This window comes from Amblyomma americanum, chromosome 1 (genome assembly GCF_052857255.1).
Source record: "Amblyomma americanum isolate KBUSLIRL-KWMA chromosome 1, ASM5285725v1, whole genome shotgun sequence".
Taxonomy (NCBI): domain Eukaryota; kingdom Metazoa; phylum Arthropoda; class Arachnida; order Ixodida; family Ixodidae; genus Amblyomma; species Amblyomma americanum.
This window is the reverse complement of record NC_135497.1, coordinates 28,897,997-28,922,907: the sequence shown is the minus strand read 5'-3', so window position 1 is coordinate 28,922,907 and position 24,911 is coordinate 28,897,997. Positions and strand designations below refer to the sequence as shown.

The 24,911-nt window shown below is 45.1% G+C and overlaps 1 long non-coding RNA gene and 1 pseudogene across 1 annotated transcript; one reads left to right on the top strand and one right to left on the bottom strand.

Moving 5' to 3' along the window:
• Positions 1 to 531: 531 nt before the first annotated feature.
• Positions 532 to 1,925, bottom strand: LOC144124045 (uncharacterized; annotated as a pseudogene).
• Positions 1,926 to 17,680: 15,755 nt separating this feature from the next.
• Positions 17,681 to 24,636, top strand: LOC144131798 (uncharacterized). The gene is made up of 4 exons (XR_013314714.1): positions 17,681 to 17,754; positions 17,874 to 18,012; positions 21,013 to 21,222; positions 24,497 to 24,636. It is a non-coding gene; the product is annotated as an uncharacterized LOC144131798 (long non-coding RNA).
• The last annotated feature ends 275 nt before the right edge of the window (positions 24,637 to 24,911 follow it).

Below are 24,911 nucleotides of genomic sequence, written 5' to 3'. Positions count from 1 at the left end.
AATTAAGAAGAAATAGGCTAGAGCACGGCAAATATCGCGAAGAGAAGATAACCGTTGGTTCTCAAGACTAATGAACTGAACGCCAAGAGAAGGCAAGCACAGCAGGAATCAGCACAAAGTTAGTTGTGTGGATGAATTTAAGAGGTTTGCGGAGATAAGGTGGCCGTAGCTGACCCCGGCCACGTCTACTTATTATGGCAGAAGCCTTTGTCCAGCAGTGGACGTAGTCCGGCTGATGATCATGATGAACTCATGCCTGAATGTGTTCTTTGAGCAACTGACGGCTGATACACATTCACGTGTTTTCTGTGAAATCAAGCAGCTGCGAGTGGTGCTCTGTCCCTTTGTCTTCCATCGTGGGATGTGTACTTGCTTTGGTGCCTTCAAATTGTTACAATGAACAGTTATCAACCCACCCAATACGAAGCTTTCTTGAGATGTATGCAGAACCACGTTTCTCTGTTGTTAGCTTTAGGAGCACGGAATCGAGCCCACACTAAAAGAACCTCACAAATCGGCTGTGCTTGCCTCCTAATATTCAACATATCGAAACCCTGTCGGTGTGTCTGCCTTGAATGATAACCTTATCTTCGCGACAACACAGGCTGGCAAGATGAGGCGGTGGTTTTTTTCCCCAGGCAACCCAAGAGCCACCGAAGAAACTGCCTGTACGCATTGTACCGGTACCTTCTGCGAAAAAACTACAAAGCCACTGAGTAAATCATGCACTGTGTTGACAGTACACACGTGCATGCAAGCTCAATGACACCCACGGATGAATAAAGCCATATATAGTGCCATAAATTCACAGTATGCTACAAGACTTATTCATACGCAATGCACCGGAAAATTACTTTTTTGGAGTGCATGTTGCATGAAACGCTTACGCATAACAATATAACACCACTATGATCTACTGTAAAATAAGTACATTCAGGGATGAGTGCCCTGGAATGTAATGTTTTCCGTACGCAATGGAGTGCGCCGGAAATTTACATTTTTACCGTGAGTGCAGCCTGAAACGTTTACGCTTAAAAAAATAACTGCAGTATCTTCTAGCGGAAGATATGAACATTCCGCGATGAATGCTCTGGATGCTTAGTTGTACCGTGTGTGCAGCCTAACCCAGTACAAACGAGAACAGAACTTCACTTGTGGATATCGTCGCTCATAGTTTCCCGCTGTCCGCGTAGCTCGAAGTAAGCAAAGAGGAACACAGCGATGATGAGCCATAGAAGGCTGAATTCCGGGTGCTCCGTGATGCAGCCCTCCGGCTGACGACGCGGTCTATCTCACGGCAGCACGCACTCGAGCTCCTCAGAGTTCGACAGAAGTTAGCACTGTACACAACTGCACCTGAAACAACCGCAACCGGAAAAGAAAAAAAAGCTGTCTGGGTATGCTTATCTGCAGCAGCAGTGCAAATATCACTCGTGAGCCTATAGCGTTCCGCCGGTAAATCACTAAGAGTATCTGCTTTGTGACATTAGGCGACACAGCTGCTGCCAGCTTTTAAACGTTGCTTGCATGCACCTTGCCGTCATTGCTTCGGATAAGGAAGATCAAAGTGCATATGGCTAGCTAATGTGGCAGGAGCCTCCATATTAGCAAGCGCACTGATCGGCGCGTTAGTAAAGGTACCAAGACACTGGGCATCACTACAATCTTCGAGGACTATCATTACAGAATTCACTTATGTTCTCTCGTGCAGTCTCAACTTATCATTCGTGATGGTGGCTGGGCGATAACTCCTCGCCCACTTGCTGCCGACAATGCTGGCTTCTCGGCGCTTGGGCGTTAATATCCGGCCGCAGCAGCCGCTTCAGCCTTCAAATGCATCGCACCGTCTGTGGGGCGGCGGTCGCTGAATGCAGGCCGGGGTTCTCTGCGAGAACCTCGTTGTCGGGTCCGGGAACGGGATCCATCCTAAAATTGGCAAGACGCCGGCGCAAACGTAAACGAAGCGACGCTAGCGACCCCTGATGGATGCTTTCATCGTGCGGCCTGCTGTAGCTTTCATTTCGGCTGTTGGTAGACCGCACCGCTAGCGCCAGAAATCACGGAGTCTGCGTTTATGTCCCATTTCGCGCCACTCCTTTCGTTGTTGTAATAAGAGGTGAGCCGAGTTTGAATCGGAGCAGCGGGAATATCTTTTTCAACTTCGAATCCATTTTTTTTAAATAAATGCATCTTTCGCTCCCGGACAAGCGGCAACAAAGCCATGAAATGCCGAACTACCACATTTTTTGAACAAAAAATTAAGCGTTCCCCTCGCTGTCCCTTTAAGGCAAAACTGAAACGTGCTAAGCGTCATTACCTTTATCACAAAAATCAAATTTAATCTGAAACATGTATGGAAACATGTTAAAATACTAAAAAGATATTCTAAACGCGTCTTTGGTGCATAATAACAGCGTTGTAGCAGATTACTTCAGTAAAGCTGAGATTTCTAATGCGTACTTTCATTCAGTATTTGTCAGTGATCAAGAAGATCTAAGTCCAGACAAACAAGATTTCACACATTATCCGGAAATGCAAGATATGATAAGAGAGACAGATGTTATGGCCCTGCTGTCTAATCTAAACACCCATGCTGCGCATGGTCTAGACGGTATATCTAATCATATTTTGAAGCTAGGTGCAATAGAAATAGCTGTATTTTTGGCCTCAACATTCAATAAATCCTTGGATTATAAATAACTGCGATATGACTGGAAACCTGCGAATATAACACCAATACATAAAGATGGTGATCGCGCAAATGTATGTAATAACCGACCGGTATCCCTCACCTCTGTTTCTTGCAAATCACTAGAGCATACAACATGTTCTGGTCTTATGAAGCGAATCATTGGGAATAATGTTTTCACTCCCGCTAAACATAGATTTCGTTCGGGCCTGTCTTGTACAACTCAGCTCACAGAGTTCATCCATGATGTAGCAAAAGCTATAGATAAGGTTTCAGATTGACGCGGTTTTTCTTGGTTTTTCTTGGTTTCGCATTCTCTGCTCTTAACAAGGTTACCATATTTCGGTATACCCTCTAAGCGTCTTGGATGGATTCAAGATTATTTATATGCACTGCAAAAATGGGTAATTAAAAACGGTGTCACTTCGCAGTCTGTTGAGGTTTTATCGGGGGTGCCGGGAAGGCTCGGTTCTTGGGCCATTATTATTTGTTGTTTTTATAAATGACTTGCCGAGTGGACCATGCTCCCGTATTAGGCTGTACGCCGATGACTGTGTCGTTTACACCCCTGTCGCGAATGTAAATGACATCATACTGTCGAAGTCTGACCTTGGCAAGGTATGGGCGTAGTGTGACAAATGGAAAATGACTCTCAACACAACGAAATGCTACCTCATGCAGTTCACAAAACAAAGAATTGGCGATGGTTTAGCTCTGCTTAAACTTGGAGTGACGTGATAGCTACAGCTGGCCGAGTGGAACTTGCTCAGTTGAACTGCAGTCAGTCTCACCGCTCCGTTTCTCTGGGTGTTCCTTCTTCACCTTCTTCCCACTTCACACGGCGCATGCGCACAGCTGTGGCAGCTCGGTTTCGCCGGCAGCAGTAGCTGTTACGCACTCCGTGGCTGGTCACGTCATCAACCGCGTGACGAAGCACGTGACCAGCCACGGCGCCTGCAGCTGCTCCACACCGAGTTACCAACCACGCGACAACGTGGCGGTGTCGCCACGCTGAAGGCTCGAAATGCTATCGTAATGCAGCTATCGCTACATAAAAAAAGAAGTTATGGGGCAACTATAATCTAAATCAAACCGCTGTGCAGACAACGGACAGCGTAAAGTTTCGCGGCATCACGTTTACAGCACAGCTGGATTGAACCGCACACGTCGACACGATAACTGCCAAAGCTTCCCGCGTTCTCAAACTTTTTCAAAGAAACTATAAACATCCAAATCCTTGCCTAAAAAGAACTGTAGACTACGAATGTCAGACAAATTCTCGAATATGCTTGCGCAGGTTGGGATCCGTTCACAAATATTTTAAAAGACAAGCTAGAGCGAGTTCAGAAGCGGGCAGCAAGGTTGGTAACTGGGAATTATTATTTTAAGGTTAGAAGCTCTCAACTTCGGGAATCTCTTGGTTGGAAATTATCCCACCTAATCAAATATCGAGAATAAAATTTTTGCATGACATCTTCAATATTAAAACAGGAATAAACAAAAGTGTCTATTTAAGAAAGCCTCACTACTTTCCGAGTAGAAGGGACAATACGTTTAAAATTGGAGGGTACAACTGCCATACTAATACACTTATACACTCAAATATTCTTTTTTCGCAAAGAAATAAATGACTGGAGCCTCCTCACTAATGAAATATTTGACAGTGGGAATTTCCAGGCCGCTGTTGAAAAACTAATAATCCGATATTTGATGTGCGTGCGTGCGTGTGTGAGTGTGTTGAGCAATATTATTTTGAATTCTTTTTATGGTCCATTTTACTCTATGTTTGTTCTGTGTCCGAGGTGTATTTAAAATGCTGCTGTCTTTATTAGAAGTTCTTAACATTTTTATGCTACTTGTTACGTTCTATTCTGCTGTATTGAGTTCTTTCTATGCTCACAGTTAATGTCATTAGCAACCCTACAATAATGCCCCTCAGGGCACTGTAGGTACCCTCAATGAATACATAAATAAATAATGCTATCTACTTGAATATGGGTTAGGCTCCAGTGGAACTTGATTAGATTTTCTCATTCATTCTGCAGGTATCCGAGCCGTTGCAGAATAGCAAGGGCATAGGCGCACGTTTCGCCAACTTTGTCTTTCCAGCCTATGTCCTCACAGCGCAGGTTTTCGCATCTTCGAAGTTATAAGTATTGACAGAGCCAGCAGCGAAAAGACTCACGTACATTACTTTCCTTTCCATTTGCGAGCTCTACGCAACAAGTAGCAGTGCCGGCTAACTCTCATATTCTATTTGGGACAACAATGCAGGCGGTCCGAAGGCCATCCACAGTCCATACCTAAGCCATTATTCATTGCCTTGATATGAAAGTATGGATTTTCTAAAGTCAATATTGTAAGGAAGAAACCGCACTGCACTTTGCATTTCATTCTTTCATCAAACGACATAAAGCAAAGAAAACTGATGCAGATAGACAAATGAGGTACAGTCAGATCATTATTCAGCACATTGAGGCGGCCTCAGCGCAAACCTAGTTCGCTTGTAAGAACTTGCATCGAAACGCACTACTGGTTTTCGAAAAAGTGCCGACCTTCTTGTCATGCCTTCTGCACGTTCCGGATCCACAAGTTTCGTCGGAGTTTTGTCCACACACTTCGCTGGGACTTCATAGTCAGCAGGCTTTGCCGTCATTTTATTCCCCAGCAAATGTGTCTCCATTTCTTGCCGTCTTTTTTGGGGCTTAGTCTGACTGGTTGCCCGAGTCAATGCAGATTTGCTTTTTAAAGTCCGGCAGGCCTTGGGATCCAAAACCTGCCGTTCAGGCTGCGGAGGATTTTGTGCTTTCTTCTCGTCTGGATAATTCCGTTCTTTTGAACTGGTCGAAAGGGAGAGAAGTAACGAGGCGAAACATTGAGGAAAGGGGGAAACTAAGCGACGGCGTTAAACTACGAAGCACTCTCAGAACTTTGAGCGTACTACCGGATACGAAGAGTGCTGAATGACCTTCCAGGTAAGCGAAGGAATAGGAGCAAGTTGAAAAAGTACACTACCCTATTACATGGCTACAAGACAAGAAATAATTTAGAGCGGGAATTCGAACTGGTGACACTAACATGCGCTCTTTCATGAAGCTGCAAATATCAATTTATTGTCTCAATAAATTTTCCCGCCATGAAGGTATACACCTTGCAGCTTTTGAGAGCACCGTGACAACATATTGGAAAGTGAAAGGAAGGAGTATATTTCTTCATGATTTTGTTAAGGACTCTCTTAACAGACTCCCTTTAGCGTTTCTCCCTGCTATGGCTTTATGTGGTTTAACACACCAAAAACCACTTACTCAACGCGAAAATTCCTACTGCATTTCTTTGCTATGCCTCTCAAGCAGAACTGCTGTGAGTCAATCGAATAAAATAATATTTTAATGAGGTTACATCCCTCCTCTCTACATTTTCACTTAAACTTAAGCGATTCATCCAATGAGTGGATGCGCTTCTCCAGAACTATCATCTGTACTTAAGCCCTTTCACAGGATATGTACTTTTTTCACAATTTGTGGCACTTGAGGTCAACTCTGTGCGTTCTTTGCTGAATGCGTTCGGTTGCACCATAGTTCTTGAATTACGGAGGGCTATTATTGACTTAAGATTGCCCTACTATATCTATTCGTGCCTGTTCTGCGCGCGCACATTTTTTTTATATTGAGAGAAGGTGGGGAAGTGTTAAATACTTTATTCCGTAATGAGCTCCGCGCCTCCTCAAGGAAACGTGGAGGGGCCTCAGCTCTTTGTTGTGCCTGGTCAACCAGCTGTCTTAGGTCATGTTATCGCCATGTTATCTCCAGCATGTTATCTCCAGGCTCTCTTGTTTTGAATGTCCATTCAGGTCTTCAGTGTTCGATGCAAGTGCTGTTGATTCTGATATCTTGGGCTCGCAGGACCTTGTATATAGAAAAGGAGTAAAATATTTCCAAAATTCAGGTTAAACCTTAAACCCACGACATTATTACTTTGCGCTGAACTCACGTACCAAGGCTGAAGAGCACAAAGGCGAGCGTAGCGAATAAAGTTCGTATTTAGAAACATGGAAAGGATGTATTTTCCGGTAACACAGAGAGATCGAAATAAAAAAACGATGAAGGGACATTTGTCATTCGATCTTAAACTTAAGCACTTCTAAAGTAAATAATAATGTTGCGATTGCGATAAAATGTTTGCATAGAGACGCGAAATTCAAAGAGTTTTGAGCCGTGGAGAAGCTACCGCTAGTTTGAAACTCCAGGAAAGCATTCAGTGCTGTGAGAAGCACTCTCGTATTCTCCAGATAGTACCATCGCAGTTTACGTGCGCATTCTCTCCGGGTGACAATATTTTGCGCTCTGCACATCGAGTAACGTCTGCTAAATTCTTCTTGGCCGCCTACATTTTGCTTTCTTTGTTCACATTACTCGACGAGTGAACGCGGGTTGGGCTTGTAAATCCCTGAAAGCGATGCATTTTTATATTATTATTAGCTTCAGAAATCAAATGCCACGTTTCACGCAGAGTTGCAAGAGCGAATGTAGGTGTTAATACCGAACCTGCAACAGAACAGCGCAGAAAGAAACTTGCAGGGCACTAAGAAATACTGATGTACTATGAATTGGAAAGCATTTGTGTGTCATAGCGGACTACTAGATAACTATATGTGTCCAATAGTTAGTACTACTTATTAAGTAGCACGAATATCTGAAATGCCTTTTCAGTGAAGATGTTTACGGCAAATATCTTAGGGTGAAAGCCTTTAGGAAGAGCCACACAAAATCCGCGTTCGAATAAAGCACATGTAGCTGGCAAAGGCGGGCTATTTGGTGGTAAACAATTGAGTGCTTATTGCAACAGCGCAAAACAACGAGGGACGAAGAGAAGAAAGCACAGGACAAAGCGTGGAATTTCAACTGAGGTTTACTACAAGGTAAACCACATTTATATAAGATTCGTAAGCAGAAATGAGAGACAGCAGACACCAAAACGTTACAGCTTCGTTCTCCGCAAAACAGGGGTGATGTACTAAATACCCCTCACATGTGGGAATTGCTACATAGGAAGTCTGCAGGCATAGGGTGGTCGCAGCTCGCGAAAGAGAGGGTTAATTGGAACGACATGGCAGAGGTCTCTGCCCTGCAGAGGGTGTAATCAGGCTGATGATGACGAAAATGAACAATCGTAAAAGGGTCGCCGCGGAAGCCCCGAGGAGGAGGGTTAACAAGGATTGAGAACACAGCGATTGCGGAGAGCATCCGCGGAAGACGGCTACTGCGTGAAGCATTTGCAAGCGGGTTGCCGTGGAAATAAAGGAGTCTGTTCGCAGTGTACCCCAGGGTGCGCTACTTTCACCAACGCTGTTCAATATTGCCTTCATTCCCGTTGCACGGCGCCTAAACGATGTCCCTGACGTTAAGTTCTTACTGTACACCGATGATATCACGGGGTGGAGCGCTCACCATGACCTGCTAACTCAAGCGGCGGCCATACCGTAAGCCTTAGAGAGTACCGCCAATTATGTGATCTCTGTCGGCCTAGAGTTTTCCGTGAACAAAACTGCGTTCACGTCAGTGGCCAAAAACTGGGGGCGTCGTAAACTCACTGAGACGCCAGTACATCTCTAGCTATCTGAAACTCCGCTTAGAAAATCTTCGACATAAAATATTCTGGGTTTGTCGATAAATCACTACGGAACGGGCACTGCCAGGCTTTCCCTAGCAAAAAAGCAGGCCTTGCAGACTTTGGGCCTAAACAGAGGTATAGCTCCCTAAACCGACAGCGCTCGCTCCCATGTCACACAACATTTGGTGAAAGCTGTTTTGCAACCCGCCTCATTTACCAAGCACAGTTTCAACACTTATCCAGGGCTCAACGGGATCGTCTGGAAGCCGTTAATCGTGAGGCAGTGACAACTATCGCTTGCCTTCCCCGCATCTCAGCGATCCTGGCACTTCAACAGATTGCTCAGCTTAACACCGTTGACGAGCTTTTGCACCAGCGCCGTGATGCTCGTAGGCTTAAGGCCACCCTTTTTGCACTCATTTTGCACAAAATGGCGCTCGCTCTCGCGCGTCGAGTGCGGTCGAGCGCGTCGTTCAGGCGAAGGAGACTGATTCAGCCAATCGGGTAGCGAACTCACGTCGAATGCACGAAGTAACGAATACGATTGCGCAAAGGAACTTTTTTGGAGCGTTTTTTTTTTCTTTGGCCTATGAACAGGCGTGGATCTCTTTGGCGGGAATTCAAAGAAGGAAAGCTGCTCTTTCAATCGGATAAAGATGCTGCAGTATATAGCTTGCTTGGAACAGGAACTGCGCGAAGCGGAAATTTTCCATTTTACACAGATTTCGGCTCAAATTTGGTCAACAGCAAAAATTTAAATTGTTCTTGCGGGAAAAACACTGAACTTAGAAATGCGAAATTTGCAGAACGAGCTGGAGACTTTGAAAATCACGTTTTAAAAAAAATCAATTTTGTGGCTATTTTTCTGTTTCAAAGACCCGTGTCCCCCTTTAACTGGCCCACGTGGGCGAGCACTGAGCCGTCTAGGTGACGTAACCTGTTGACACCATAACAACCTACTCACCGGATGGTGAACAGCTGCTCAATGAGGCGGGTGGCAGTTCATCTAATTCTCCGTCTCGCTAGGTTCCTCGGAAAGGGCAGCCTTGGTCTCAGAAGCCACACAACGGCCGAAGCTACCATCGTAGGGAAATAGCGCATTTCTTAACTGCTGTACTACTGCATCAGCAGGAGTAAGAGGACTAGCAGGCTCGCGGTCTGTGACTGGTAAGTATAGAACAACGAATTCCGCATATATGTACATTAACCCAATACTGCCACCCGAACAACTTCTGTCCGGAAGCAATGGATTCGAATGCCAGAGCACAAGCGAATAAAAGAAGTGCTAGGGCTCCCAACCACCATAAAACACCCTCAATTTTTTTTTACGTGTTGTACAAGTGAACATTCTGGGCACGGGTTGGCTCGGCATTGCTCCACAGTAGAGCTAAGCGCACCGATAAAATTGCACCGAAGGCACTTCGTGATCCCCAGTAGACAGAAATTATTACCTCGTCTACTGAAGTAATTCAGAAGTTAATATGTAATCCGCAGAGAATATCATTCCTTGATCAGCCCGTTCGATAGGCTGCGGGCTTCCATCCCGCCACTCATGTGAACATGTTTTTATTTGTATCTGTCAAAGCTAAATCCTAAAGTGTAAATAGTGCTCGGATACTGCTGGGGAAATCTGTCCTGACTGCCTAGTCGCTTGCCCTACCGCCACATCGGTAGCAAAATAGACGCCTCTTACAATGCAGGTCGCTGTTAAACTTGCCTACGTTTCATTCTTTCACGAAGATGCGAGAAGATGCGTGGTCCGCTGTCACGTGTGCGTCTGTCTTTATGACACGCATGTTTTTCATACAACGTGCAGGCTTCCTAGAAAACGAGGATGTGTTTTTTTAACCTCAAAAGCATCGCTAGTCCTTCGCCTCTCTTGTTCTCTAGGTTCCATTGCGAGTTTAGTTGCGTTAACGTAGTACTAGCAAGCGTGGTTATAAAAAAAGAAGCTTAAGGAAAACGCCATCGGCACGTTAGAAGCATCAGGATTAAGGATAAGAAGAAACAGCAGGCTGCGCGGTACCTTTTACCGTGTTTTTTTTTCTGACGACTAGATTCGGCCTCCTTTGCTTCTACGGGCGTATAGGGCTCCGTGTTGGCAGTGACAATGTGCGGCGCCTCCGCGTGTTGTGTTTCCCGTTTCAGATGACACTCACAATGAAAGCTTGACCTGGTGGAAAAAATGCGGATGATTTTAAAACGTTTTTTCATGGTAGAAAGAGATTAAGTAGATCTCTTGTATTCACAAAGTGAACAAGGGAGGGAAAAACCTCAGGGAGACAGGCACCCTGAGGCTTTTCCCTCTGTTCTTTGGGGTATCCAAACTGAAGTGTTATTGAAAACAGACCTAGATTCACTGTTCATTTACCTACTGCCTAAAATCCTCTCCCGGAAGGCATTTACCATAACGAAATTCACCCTAAAGGCTTTGTGCCATAACTGCCTTTCGCCTAAAGGCATTTGACTTAAAGGATTTTAACCCAAAGGCCTCTGACCTGAATGACTTTACTCTGATGAAAGTTACCTTGTAGACCTTTACTCAGGCGTTCAGTTGGAGGCCTCCCAGGTGTACACAGCTGGCAGGTGTCCCACAACGCGGTGGGCAGTTCGGCCACCTGCTACAAAGCAGGGTTCAGACCAGTACGCACATAAGTGTGCCTCAAAATCAGGAAATGCGCCTAGTGGTGCTGTCGAAAAAAATTGGAGGGGACACTTATGCTCTGCCTTAAAGGGGCATCGAAACACTGCTTGAACGGATGTCGATTACACACTTTACATGGATTCTTTATGTCACACAGATGCCGAATCAAAAAAAAATTACGAGAATCGATGCGTAGGAACGGGAGTTATTCAATGAAGCAATTTAAAAATAGAAGCAAACAAAAAGCTGCCCTCAACCCGATTTTCGCGCAGCTTCCCATTCCCATTTCACTCTCCCAAACGACAACCCTTAGTGCGACCAATCAAAACAGCCTATGTGAGCACGTGGCGGAAGTTCGCACTTCATGGTTGCCTGTCTCTGTAACTCGATCATGCCAAGGCTGGCAGCACCGTTTGCATGGTTACAACAACCATGTGAACGCCCAGCTGACCCAGCGATGCTTCATCGTCACGTCGACGGCGCAGAAGGGAACACTAATCAGTGACGTTCCCTTACTTATGGAACCGGTAATCGAGCGCGAGATACCGCGATGGTGTGACAGCCTGCGCAAGATATCAGACACATTTAGCATAGCGCGTGCCGCTATTGCTTACCGCCTACCATCGCCCGTCGCTCCTAACGCGCTGGTTGGTCACGGCGAGCAAGGAGCGCGCGCTGTTGACAGGAACGTCGCGCCATCTGGCGCCGCCGCCCGGCTATCCTCCACAAGCTGACGAAGCACACTGCTTGCTAAATGTAAAACGGACGCATCCTTCCTTGGGACCGAAACGAACGCTTACAGAGTTCAATAGCCCGATCGGATCGTTCCGCAAAGCCACTCTCAGGTACACAGAGAGTAGCCATAAGTGTTGAGGGCTAGGTCGTACGATGTTAACAGAGAGGCGCAAAGTGCTTCGAGGCAAAAAGTAGGCAGAGCCTCTGGTGGTGTATTTTTGTTTTACTTGCTTTACAGTGCTTTTATCTAAGGCAAACAAGTTGGTTTTGTTAGTGGAATATGAAACGCAAAATCTTGACAAAACGTATCTCTAGTAATGAACGCAGCTTGCAGTATATTTACTCTTTGTCCAATCATCAAGCTGCCACTAAGTGATGTCATATCCGCTGCTAAAAAACGCCACTGTATGGTGAAACCGTCAGCGCCACGAATTTGTTTTTCCGAGCTAACTAAAACATTAAAAACCGCAGTATGCGCAGCAGGACCGATGCTAATAGCATCACTATAACTCATTCTATGCAACCAACAGGCAAAAAAGTCCACTGAAAATGTGTTTCGGGCCCCTTTACGGGTGCGATACGTGAACGCTGATGTGTTATTGTCCATACATGGGAAACTTATCATTTTCTACTACACTTTCATAATGACCGGGAGCACAAACACTGCTCCTGACGAAGGGGCGCGGCGGTTAAACGATTATGCGGTGCAGCACTACCCTTGCTGGAGGCTGTTTCAAAAATACAGACACAGGTGGTGCCTGCGAGACGGAGGCTCATCATTCTTAGCAGCCTCTCGAAAGCAGTCAGTAATTTAAATACTACATGCCACAGAGGGAAGGTATCTGATGACGTCAAAAGGAGACCTCTGGGGATTTCCTTGTGAATTTGTCGCTTACACCTCCGTTTACGACGACAATGGGTCTGCCGCTCAACAGGGAATTTAATCTTGCCGCGTCAAAAAGTCCTAGACACATGCCACATGCCCTAAATCAAGCTATAAACAGGGACCCCTAGGTGGCTGTTTATTCTCTATTCTAACCCTTCATAGCATGAATAACGGAGTTCTCAGGTGGGACCTGCTCTACAGCTTTTTATTTTTTTTTCGAAAAAGAAATACATCTACTTCATTGTCATGCAACATGTGATTGCAAAAAAAAGTGAAGTGAAACTCTTTCAAAATTATTCTTAATGCTCACTGCACGTGCTGGGGCATGAAAGGATTTCTCCACATTGTATGTTCGTGGAATTCCGTGAACACGCTCGAAACATTTGATGGCCTTTTTTCCATAAAGCTTATATGCTCCTTCGGAAAAGTGAAGAAATGATTACGGACACATCGGGCAGGCGCTGTATCCTCTACTAAAATAATGTTTCGTATTTCCTTGCAATTTTCTCCTGCTATCCGTTCAATGTTGGGTGCGGTTTGAAACCGGCTTCCACTAAAAACAAGAACACTATATGCAATCAGATAACATGGCGCTTGTCAGGGAGTAATTGGGCAGTCAATCCGCTTTGCTTGGCCTATATCTTTAAGCAGCGCTAAATCAGTGTATGCCAGTAAAGATGAACTGCTATTGTCTTTTCGGGCCATTCGTTAATTCGCCTTATTGCTTTATTCAGGGAGGTGCGCGTAAGGTTAATGCTGTTTTCCACACAGCCAGGTGCGTAGTTCTTCAACTGATGGCTAGCAGAGGATTGAAATGAAGAATTGTATTTGTTTTAATTACGCCACGAAAGAATAGACAGGAATGCAAGAGCGATCGACCAAGCAGATGAATACCGAACTAATTTTCAATAAATGATAATAAGGGTCCTAACAGAACAGTGCAGAGGAATGACAAACTAACTTTCATAAAAGAATATTATTATACCCTAACTGAACAGTGCATCCTTTTGTGGCAGTAAGCGCTTTGGCAGTGCAGTCTATTTTTATACGAGTGCAAACCGGCACCGAGCTGCTCTGCCTCTCTCTCTTTTATTCATATTAGCCTGCACCGCGATTCAGAAAAGCTAGCTCGCAATTATGTATCGTGTGCCATCAGGCAACCAAGCTCCAAGGGCTCATCGGTAACTTACATGCTTCGGCACCTCTGCAGCGACTTCCTGAGGACTATAACCGGGACGGCCAACAGACCCATCCCCAGGAAGAGGTCGGTCGTATGTCCAAAAACACTCCGCCTTGGCGCTGTGGTATTCGATCATTTGTGCCAGGGATGTGGCCAGGGTTGCGGCTCCTCTTGCAAGAATCCCTGCCGAAGTACATGGCCTACTCTTTATTAAGAGCACCTGATATAAAATAGAGAAATTACAACGCCTTGTACATTGCAATGAAGACTTCTTTGTTGTATTAAAGATTGCCCACTGGAAAAAACCACTCGTCAGAAGGTAGTCTAAAACAGTCGCTTTTCTTCCAGTTATGATTTCTCGCCGCCTTCCTGTTTATCAAGCTTAAGGAAAAGCAACGCAGCATTGAACTAGACTTTATGGGTGTTATAGGACGCTCGAAGTTTCTTCACTTGAGAGGCGAAGTTCAATTTATGTCAGGACGTCAATAATATTTTAAGGCGAAAGCCTTCCTTGGCTCATGAGTGGCGTTTACGGAAGTTGTAGACGAAAGTTTGTAGACTGAAGTTGTCCGCATGAACTGATAAACATAAGTTGTGTGGTGAATGAAACAAAAATGTAAAAGTTCATTAAGCAACAGGTCTTGAGCAACAGCGTGACGGTGCAACCACCGTAGACATATCAGCCTGCCGGAGGAATGGGGTCTTCGCGCCTTGCCAGCAGCTCATTTCGTTCACTCAAGCTAGGATTGAGAGCAGCACAATCGTGGCACGCGAATGGGCTCGTAACGTGATCTTTTTTGTATTTCGCGGGCTTTCATTGGAGCTCGGGAAAAAAAAAAGATACACGTAAGGCTTTATTTATCACAAATAAATCGAATGGTGGTTCCTGAAGGTGCTCTCCAACTTTGCTGTTGACATTCTGTCTAAAGTTATTATTTACGCACTAAAAAAAAAATCTTAATTCCTGATTAATTATCTGCAAAACGAAAATTTCTCTATGATGCGCAAGCCGGTCGGTAGGTGTATGTAAGTTGTTTCCCTGGCCTACCTCAAATGACTTCTCTTTTAACCCGTGTCTAAAGTTAGCTTTACGCCCTGCATATTGAATAGATTTATATTAAACTACAAAAGCAGCTTGAAAATTTTCTTACTTCAGGAAACTGGCAATTAAGGCTGCGGTGAGGCGAGTTGATAAGGATTCATTGTGAAAAATGGGCGGGAAGGCGGGACACACGTAAACAAAGACTCCACAAAAACGCTGTGTAGCGACTGTTTTCGAGTGTGCCTACTTCCCGCACTTTTTTTCACAAAGAAATTGGCGATTTCAGGCTGGTGTACGTAAGAAAGGTTTTCCTCCGTTTACTTCAGGTCTCCTTTAAGGCAGCACAATTTAGTCTGGCGGCTCTAATTATGCTTTCAAAAATGCTAAGAAAAAAGCGGAATGTACGTTGCTTACGAGGGAGAAAGATACTTTATTGTCAATTTTATTAGACACTTCCGCAAAATGTTGCACAACTGTTAAACACATGCGATCGAAAAATCTTTCATATAAGTTTTTTAGCCACGGCGCCGCTCTGCCCGCACCACGTGACCAACCACGTGACAGCGTATCCACGCCGCTCGTCACGCCGCCCGGCGCCGCCAAGCTGACGGCTCAAAATGCTACCGTAATGTAGCTATTGCTACAAAAAAAAAAAATCAGTCACTCGAGAGCAGCGTTTGAGGCTAGACCACAGTTCCGATTCAAGATGGAATCCTGGCTGTCTTGCAGACGACTGTGTCCAATACACTGCAGTCACCACGGAATCGTTCAGTATATCCCCAGTACATTCAGAGGCACCGTGAAATCAGTGAAGCGTTTCGGCAACGGAGGAAACGAAAGTTACAGGCGGGCAATTCTCGATAGTTCGAGCTTCCATAAGCAATCATTTCACTCCCAAAGAGAATAAGGCGAATAGGCATCATCTTTTCGCACAAAGCTGTTGCTTGCATTAACTACAGTGTCGATGCTGTGAAATCACGAGAACATTGTCACTGTTGAGCAAAGTCAGTGCAAGAAGAGCAGCGAATTTGGGTGCCATGCTTGCGCGATCGCTCCACGTTGGCGGGTTTTGCCCTAAATTTCAAAACCTTTCTCATGTATCTTACAGAAAAAAAAACTAACTGAAGTACAGCTTTTGCGACATACTGTACCGATTTACTTGTCTACAAGTGTCCCGAATTGCTCAGAATAGGACATTTGCATAATTGCTGAAACTGAACCATTCGAACAGGCGTGGTAAGGAGTGTGGATACAAAGTGAGCATTTCTAGGGACGTACAACGTAAAAACATTATTAGAACTAACGTACAGCATATGGTACACAGAGGTATACGGGCTTTGCAATTTTCTGTTAGCAATATTGGCTTAAGCAGGTTGAAATACCGTGCACCATACCTGCTAATAGCAATAAAAACGACGTATGGATCTGGCCGCTCTGCCTAAGAAAGAATGGAAAGAATTGTTTAAGGCGAACGATGCTCTGCATGTTGTCACGTAGTGGTCTCTGGGAGTGAATAAGAGAGCGAAAGGGACGTCTAAAGGAAACTCACGCCCTCATAGAACTGAATAACTCGGCGGCGGCAAAAGCAGTAAGTGCGCTCGGCAGTCATTCAACAGAATGCTGGCCTCTCTCGGTCGCGTTCGGTCTAAAGCTGGAAAGGGACCATCTTGATAAGGCGCCGAAGCAACCACAACAATCTGGAACGATCTGGAAGCATCGACGATTGGCGATGTGCGGTCGCATCCAGCGTCGCCAACGAACTAATTAAGCCTAAGGCCGGTTGCTTCGAGCATGAATTAAAAAGTACAAAGATTTTTGACAATATATTAGAACATACATTCTGTTCTGTAATCCTTGTTTCTTTTTTCTCCGCAGCACACTATTGTTGTATGAAATATTCTGCGGTAAAAGTATCGCCTGTGAAAGTACTGTCGGGGACAAAAGGCTCTGAACCAAGTGCTCCTCAAACGAAGCCGACGGCTGTGGTATTATCCGGCGGCTGGAGTAAACACTTGTGAAGTTTAAATAAAAAAAAAATCTAGCATGCATATGGTGAAACCGCGGATTGTTATTGGCGGCCCGGGCCGCCAGCTGCTTTCAAACCCCTCCGACGAATGTATAGCTAGGATGTCTATTCGCACGCTCGACGTACATAAAGCAGTCGGCAGTATTACTGCAACAGAGATTGATACAGATAAAAAACTGATCTTTCCTGTTTGTGTGCTTTGTACGCTCAGGGTATTGACTGCCGGTCAGCTGCTTTTCTCTGATACGAGGAGGATTCGTCAACAGTTCGCTGCCACGTGTCTCCGATTCCAGCGGATAAATACCTACAATCCTCCACCAAAGACAGCCACAAAAAAAAGCGCAATCTCATAGCCGTGTTCTTCTGCATGGCAAATATATTCAAGTCCGAGATTTCCACAGAACAGCCAATTTCTTATGACGCGAGTTGCTTTGCGAAGCCTATTGTAGGACTTCACCTAACTGAGGACTGCAGAATTTGGCGAACAGCTCTATTATTTTCCTCCGTAGCTTTGTACCGATTCACTTGGACGCCAAGCAAAGGCAAACGAGACGATAAGAAGCCAAGCCAAAACAATGGAGAAAATTTAGGACGTTATTAGAATAATGATTTCTTCCTCTCCGCCTTCCTCTGTCGAGGTAAGGAAACATTCCTCCTGAGGTGCAAACTACGACGACGAGGCTGGTAAATTTTCTGGGTCAAATTAAGAGAACAGGAACGTGGTTTTGGAGACTTATGGGATAGCCAGTTGTCTTCTAGTTGACGCAGTCTTCCTGCTTATTAAAATAATGATACACAATTGGCAACTCTCACATTTTGAGATTATAGCGGAGGGGAAGACGACGAAAAGAAGGTACAAAATGCGGCACGTGGACGTCCCTCCGTTTGCACTGAAGACAATTCTCCTACCCCTACTCGCCCGTTCCAAAAGGCTGAGAATATGTAAGTGTGTCACCGAGACGAGTGCCTTTCTTTCCTTCCTGATGCCACACGCACTGACGCACGCATGTTCGTAGACAGGACACACTGCGTGAATGAAGGTGGCCACTTTTCCCATGTAGCCCGAGTCGGTGCCCGCATCGTGGAAGGCGTCTTCGAGTTTCTTCTGCTCTCGTACATTCGTGGTCAAGAGGAAACTCCGTTCCAGACATATGAAGCTCTGGATCGCCGAACATGAGTCGTGGGTTCAATGTTACTGAGGTGAGTCAGAGTAACATTAGTGTACGGCCCCTTGCTAGAAATAGCGCGGACTGCATTACGGTTCTCTCAAATTGTTTCTTATAGAAGTATCAGGAAGTAAAGTGCGTGTAACGCGTGTATTATAATAGGAGATAATAACATAAGAAACCAAATTCTATTCCAGACGTACGCATCTACCTTTTAAAGGAGATCTCGTATTCTAATTATGATTGTTCAGATGCAGCTTATTTTTGCTTGAAAGGGTGACACAAAGCGCTGGGCCCCGATATGTATATCATGGCAATCTTCCAGTGGGTGATAGCGCGGGATCATGGTCTCAACTGAGTACTGTTTCAACTACCGCATCGCCGGTAACGCTCGGCATATTTAAAAAAAATAACGGCCTTATCTCTATTGAGTCTTTTCTTGCGCTCAGCGCAGTTACTACGACTTATCAATTTTTTTTCACTCATCACCACAAGTGACTTTCTTTTCAAATTGTCTGCAATGCTTTCTTTCACCTGTAATCCGTCTTTCCGTAAGAAATTTACCTTTACTAGCACTGCATGCACATATAATGAAGAAGGAACTTCATATTTACATTCTGTGGGTACAGTGGCAGCAGTGTGTTGCCTTGAGAGCTGTGCTGCTTTTTGAAGCTAAAAGCTTCACTAGGCTACGTAAAGCAGTCGTCGCATAGGCCAGGGAATGACCTTGAACGACCTTCAGCCCAACCACGTTAGCCTTGTATGACATATGTGGTGCAGTTTTGGTGCCGTACCCTTGACCACTGACCTTGAGCAACGGCTTTTGTCATTGAGTGACATTTGGGTTGATCTTTGACCGTAAGGAAATTCTATGTGCCGATGTGAAGCCAAGCGATGACCTCCGATCGGGGTGTCGTAAGACCGTGTGATACCACGTCATAGCCACGTAGTAGTGAGGGTATATAGAACGGCTTTCGCGAGCGTGCAGCGGAGCTGCCATAGACGAGACTCGGGCGCCGAGGAAGCGTCCTCGCTCTTCACTGAATTCCAGGGTTAGCCAAGTTAAGCCACTGAAATTCTTGCATGCAAATCAATCGCTCGTTTTCTGCTCCTAAGGTTGTCCGGAACCAGGTTCTGGTCAGCAGCTTACGCACAGCGGCTGTTGCTGACATCACTGCGCGCCTCTCGGGCCTAGCGCCAGTTTTGATGTACCCAGTGGTCTATGAGCTTTTCATCACAGCGGGTCTGTCGCTTCTTCCACTGCCCCGCAACACTGCTTCACGGCGCCTTCTACTGACGACGAGCGTCAACATTTCCGAAGCAATCTGTGCGGTAATATACTAAACACGCAACTGCGTATGGCGAGTAGGCTTCACCTGTAACGCTAGAAGCCTGTGACAAGCATTCTCTTTTATTATTGACCTTAGTCTTCTTAAGCATTTGCGCCGCAGTTCGCGCAGTGTGGGATGGGTTTCGGTTCTTGGTGAACGTCGAGCACATAGTATAAATAAACTGAAAAAATTCCCATACATTTTGTTTATGGCAGTAGCTTTATGCCAGAGTATTGGGTGGGAGCAACGACTGCTGAACAGCATAATTTACCTCACAGATCTTATGCTCACAGTAGGATCTGGGAAGCCAGGAACGCTATTCAAAATTTTGTAATGAGGCCAAGTGAGCGCAACTCCTTTTTGTTTATTTGGTCGTACGGTGCCACATTTTGATTTTCGCGAAGCTTCACACAGGAATTATAGTTCAAAACAAGATGACATATTGGTTACCTCAACGTTCATTTCATTTATATTGAGCCGCACTCGTCAGTTTTTCAACCGTTGGCTTGCCAACTATATACCGCATCACGAACCAACATTGCTTTGCCGTCTATCGCTCGCTGTTGCCGTTTCAAAAGAATACATGTTTCGGATTTGGATGGCAGACAGCCCTGAATGTGAAGGAAGTGGCTGTGAAGAAGCAATTGCAAATCTCTTTGGTCAGTGCTCTGCTTTCGCCACCAAAATACGTACGCTGCGTTGCGCCCTGGGCAGCCTCGATCCTCGCCCTATAACAGTGTATATTGTGCTCGGGCCGTGGCCAATGAAATCGACTGCCCTCACGGCCTACGAGTTACTGTTTTACTCCCTGAGAACGACAGACCTGAGGGACAAGTTGTGACTTTGCCCCTGGCCCCTTCTTTCTTTCCCTTTGCAATCCCCGCATCCGTTTTCCCCAGTGCAGAGTAGACCACCAGAACAACCTTCTGATTAACATCCCTGACTTCCTTTTCCCCTTTATTTCTTTCTCTCTCTCCCAAGACACACATTAGTTTAAGCCGGCAAAGCATGTAGTTTAAGCCGGGAAAAGTGAAGCGCTGTCAGCTACAAAAACATGACCTTTTAGGCGCTGCAGCTGGAACATGTATTCAAATCTGTTAGAAAAAATACACGATTGTATTCAAGTCTGCTTATGCCTGTCCTTGTCCGCTCTTTCTTCCCCTTTTTTCATTTTTTTATTTTCCGCGATTCAGTTACTTTTAGTTATTTAATTATTTATTATTTGTTATTTTATGTTTTTTTTATTTGTGTTACTTTATTTCATTACATATATGTTGCTCAAGACCTGTTGCTTAACGAACTTTTACATTTTTGTTTCATTCACCACACAACTTATGATTATCAGTTCATGCGGACAACTTCAGTCTACGAACTTTCGTCTACAACTTCCGTAAACGCCACTCATGAGCCAATAAAGGCTTTCGCCTTAAAATAATATTGACGTCCTGACATACATTGAACTTCGCCTCTCAAGTGAAGAAACTTCGAGCGTCCTATAACACCGATAAAGTCTTGTTCAATGCTGCGTTGCTTTTTCTTAACTTTGATAAACAGGAAGGCGGCGAGAAATCATAACTGGAAGAAAAGCGACTGTTTTAGACTACCTTCTGACGAGTGGTTTTTTCCAGTGGCAAATCTTTAATACAACAAAAATGTCTTCATTGCAATGTACAAGGCATTGTAATTTCTCTATTTTATATCAGGTGCTCTTAATAAAAAGTAGGCCATGTACTCCGGCGGTTGTTTTTGCAAGAGGAGCCGCAACCCTGGCCACATCCTTGGCATAATTGATCGAGTACCACAGCGCCATGGCGGAGTGTTTTTGGACATACGACCGACCTCTTCCTGGGGATGGGTCTGTTGGCCGTCCCGCTTCTAGTCCTCAGGAAGTCGCTGCAGAGGTGCCGAAGCATGTAAGTTACCGATGAGCCCTTGGAGCTTGGTTGCCTGGTGGCACACGAATCATAATTGTGAGCTAGCTTTTCTGAATCGCGATGCAGGCTAATATGAATAAAAGGGAGAGAGGCAGAGCAGCTCGGTGCCGGTTTGCACTCGTATAAAAATAGACTGCACTGCCAAAGCGCTTACAAGGATGCACTGTTCAGTTAGGGTATAATAATATTCTTTTATGAAAGTTAGTTTGTCATTCCTCGGCACTGTTCGTTAGGACCCGTATTATCATTTATTGAAAATTAATTCGGTGTTCATCTGCTTGGTCGATCGCTCTTGCATTCCTGTCTATTCTTTCGTGGCGTAATTAAAATAAATACAATTCTTCATTTCAATCCTCTGCTAGCCATCAGTTGAAGAACTACGCACCTGGCTGTGTGGAAAACAGCATTAACCTTACGCGCACCTCCCTGAATAAAGCAATAAGGCGAATTAACGAATGGCCCGAAAAGACAATAGCAGTTCATCTTTACTGGCATACACTGATGTAGCGGTGCTTAAAGATATAGGCCAAGCAAAGCGGAGTGACTGCTCAATTACTCCCTGACAAGCGCCATGTTATCTGATTGCATATAGTGTTCTTGTTTTCAGTGGAAGCCGGTTTCAAACCGCACCCAACATTGAACGGATAGCAGGAGAAAATTGCAAGGAAATACGAAACATTATTTTAGTAGAGGATACAGCGCCTGCCCGATGTGTCCGTAATCATTTCTTCACTTTTCCGAAGGAGCATATAAGCTTTATGGAAAAAAAGGCCATCAAATTTTTCGAGCGTGTTCACGGAATTCCACGAACATACAATGAGGAGAATTCCTTTCATGCTCCAGCACGCGCAGTGAGCATTATGAATAACTTTGAAAGAGTTTCACTTCACTTTTTTTTGCAATCACATGTTGCATGACAATGAAGTAGATGTATTTCTTTCTCGAAAACAAAATACACAGCTGTAGAAAAGGTTCCACCTGAGAACTCCGTTATTCATGCGATGAAGCGTTAGAATAGAGAATAAACAGCCACCTAGGGTCTCTGTTTATAGATTGATTTAGGGCATGTGGCATGTGTCTAGGACTTTTTGACGCGACAAGATTAAATTCCTTGTTGAGCGGCAGACCCATTGTCGTCGTAAACGGAGGTGTAAGCGACAAATTCACAAGGAAATCCCCAGAGGTCTCTTTTTGACATCATCAGAACCTTCCCTCTGTGGCATGTAGTATTTAAGTTACTAACTGTTCTCGAGAGGCTGCTAAGAATGATGAGCCTCCGTCTCGCAGGCACCACCTGTGTCTGTATTTTTGAAACAGCCTCTAGCAAGGGTAGTGCTGCACCGCATAATCGTTTAACCGCCGCGCGCCTTCGTCAGGAGCAGTGTTTGTGCTCCCGGTCATTATGAAAGTGTAGTAGAAAATGATAAGTTTCCCATGTATGGACAATAACACATCAGCGTTCTCGAATCGCACCCGTAAAGGGGTCCGAAACACATTTTCAGTTGACTTTTTTGCCTGTTGGTTGCATAGAATGAGTTATATTGATGCTATTAGCATCGGTCCTGCTGCGCATACTGCGGTTTTTAATATTTTAATTAGCTCGGAAAAACAAATTCGTGGCGCTGACGGTGTCACCATACAGTGGCGTTTTTTAGCAGCGGAAATGACATCACTTAGTGGCAGCTTGATGATTGGACAAAGAGTAAATATACTGCAAGCTGCGTTAACAACTAGAGATACGTTTTGTAAAGATTTTGCGTTTTATATTACATTAACAAAACCAACTTGTTTGCCTTAGATAAAAGCACTGTAAAGCAAGTAAAACAAAAATACACCACAAGATGCTCTGCCTACTTTTTGCCTCGAAGCACTTTGCGCCTCTCTGTTAACATCGTACGACCTAGCCCTCAACACTTATGGCTACTCTCTGTGTACCTGAGAGTGGCTTTGCGGAATCGATCCGATCGGGCTATTGAACTCTGTAAGCGTTCGTTTCGGTCCCAAGGAAGGATGCGTCCGTTTTACATTTAGCAGGCAGTGTGCTTCGTCAGCTTGTGGAGGATAGCCGGGCGGCGGCGCCAGGTGGCGCCACGTTCCTGTCAACAGCGCGCACTCCTTGCTCGCCGTGACCAACCAGCGCGTTAGGAGCGACGGGCGATGGTAGGCGGTAAGCAATAGCGGCACGCGCTATGCTAAATGTGTCTGATATCTTACGCAGGCTGTCACACCATCGCGGTATCTCGCGCTCGATTTCGGTGCCATAAGTAAGGGAACGTCACTGATTAGTGTTCTTTTCTGCGCCGTCGACGTGACGATGAAGCATCGCTGGGTCAGCTGGGCGTTCACATGGTTGTTGTAACCATGCAAACGGTGCTGCCAGCCTTGGCATGATCGAGTTACAGAGAACAGGCAACCATGAAGTGCGAACTTCCGCCACGTGCTCACATAGGCTGTTTTGATTGGTCGCACTAAGGGTTGTCGTTTGGGAGAGTGAAATGGGAATGGGAAGCTGCGCGAAAATCGGGTTGAGGGCAGCTTTTTGTTTGCCTCTATTTTTAAATTTCTTCATTGAATAACTCCCGTTCCTACGCATCGATTCTCGTAATTTTTTTGGCGTCGGCATCTGTGTGACATAAAGAATCCATGTAAAGTGTGTAATCGACATCCGTTCAAGCAGTGTTTCGATGCCCCTTTAAGGCAGAGCACAAGTGTCCCCTCCAATTTTTTTCGACAGCACCACTAGGCGCATTTCCTGATTTTGAGGCACACTTATGTGCGTACTGGTCTGAACCCTGCTTTGTAGCAGGTGGCCGAACTGCCCACCGCGTTGTGGGACACCTGCCAGCTGTGTACACCTGGGAGGAATCCAACAGAACGCCTGAGTAAAGGTCTACAAAGTAACTTTCATCAGAGTAAAGTCATTCAGGTCAGAGGCCTTTGGGTTAAAATCCTTTAAGTCAAATGCCTTTAGGCGAAAGGCAGTTATGGCACAAAGCCTTTAGGGTGAACTTCTTTATGGTAAATGCCTTCCGGGAGAGGAATTTAGGCAGTAGGTAAATGAACAGTGAATCAAGGTCTGTTTTCAATAACACTTCAGTTTGGATACCACAAAGAAGAGAGGGAAAAGCCTCAGGGTGCTTGTCTCCCTGAGGTTTTTCCCTCCCTTGTTCACTTTGTGAATACAAGAGACATCTACTTAATCTCTCTCTACCATGAAAAAACGTTTAAAAATCATCCACATTTTTTCCACCAGGTCAAGCTTTCATTGTGAGTGTCATCTGGAACGGGAAACACAACACGCGGAGGCGCCGAACAGTGTCACTGCCAACACGGAGCCCTATACGCCCGTAGAAGCAAAGGAGGCCGAATATAGTCGTCAGAAAAGAAAACACGATAAAAGGTACCGCGCAGCCTGCTGTTTCTTCTTATCCTTAATCCTGATGCTTCTAACGTGCCGATGGCGTTTTCCTTAAGCTTCTTTTTTTATAACCACGCTTGCTAGTACTACGTTAACGCAACTAAACTCGCAATGGAACCTAGAGAACAAGAGAGGCGAAGAACTAGCGATGCTTTTGAGGTTAAAAAAACACATCCTCGTTTTCTAGGAAGCCTGCACGTTGTATGAAAAACATGCGTGTCATAAAGACAGACGCTCACGTGACTGCGGA